Source organism: Alligator sinensis, unplaced genomic scaffold (genome assembly GCF_000455745.1).
Source record: "Alligator sinensis unplaced genomic scaffold, ASM45574v1 scaffold173_1, whole genome shotgun sequence".
NCBI lineage: Eukaryota > Metazoa > Chordata > Crocodylia > Alligatoridae > Alligator > Alligator sinensis.
This window is the reverse complement of record NW_005842207.1, coordinates 1,248,726-1,249,732: the sequence shown is the minus strand read 5'-3', so window position 1 is coordinate 1,249,732 and position 1,007 is coordinate 1,248,726. Positions and strand designations below refer to the sequence as shown.

General features: G+C 63.7%; 1 protein-coding gene across 1 annotated transcript in view; it reads left to right on the top strand.

The window, feature by feature from the left end:
- The window catches only part of PKDCC (protein kinase domain containing, cytoplasmic), a 51,285-nt gene that overhangs the window by 5,127 nt on the left and 45,151 nt on the right, over positions 1-1,007 (top strand). The window lies entirely within an intron of this gene.

Sequence of the window (1,007 nt, the reverse complement as noted above, 5' to 3'; positions counted from 1 at the left end):
CCCGCTCCTGGACGTGTCTCAGCGCCTGGGGCTTGGGGCACGGGCTGGGAAACGCTGGCCGGGGGCTCCCATCGCGCTGCTGCTTTTGGCCTGGGATGAAATGAGCAGGGGCTGATACCTCCCTCGGCTCTTCTAGCCCCTCCACCCCCGGGGCACTGGGGAGCCGAGCGAGCAAAGCAATGGCCCTCGCCTCTGCCCTCCCCAGATCTGGGCTGCAGGCGGGCATCCTCCAGCTCTGGGAGCCAGCCCCCCGCTCCGGCCGTTTCCGTGCTGCCCGGGGGCACAGAGGGGGAAAGCACCCAGCAAGGGGGAGGCTGCCATGGGGCTGGAGTTGGTTCCTTCTTCCCGTTCCCTTCTCAAAGCGAATCCATCCCCAATTCACGCTTGCTATCCACGAATTACCCATGGGAAAGAGAGAGGCTTTCATCAGCGATGTCCCTTTACTAATGAATATGAACAAGAATATCCTCCAGGGCTTCTTGGTTACCCCCTGAGCCCCCATCCGCCCGCACAGGGCGAATCGGAGGCGGGTGTTTGCGCGGAGCGGCCGGGGGAGCGAGAGGAGCCCGGCGGCAGGGCGCACCCGGCTGGCTTGTCGTGCCCCCCACCCCGGCTCCGGACCTGCAGGTTGTCTGGGCTGGGGGCTGAATGGTTCCTGGTTGGGACAGATCTCTTTTTTTTTTTCCCCCCTTCTCCCCTGGGTTGGAAATAATTTGAAAATCGTTCCCAAAATCAAATAAAATTAAAAAAAGCCAAACTTCTGCCCCAAATCATATGGCTGGCGGGCTGGGGAGCAGCAGGGACGGACGGGCGCGCAGGGGAGGCGACTCCCGGACGGGCGGGCGGGCTCCCCCCTTCTGCCCCTTGTTGTCGGCAGGCCGTGACAGCCGGCGGGGCTTGGAGAGGGCACACGCCCGGCTCTGCGGGGGTGGGGGTAGGATGCTCCAAAAATGCTCTTCGTGGCAATGGCAGGGGGCACAGTCTAGCTTCCCAGCTGGCACGGGGAC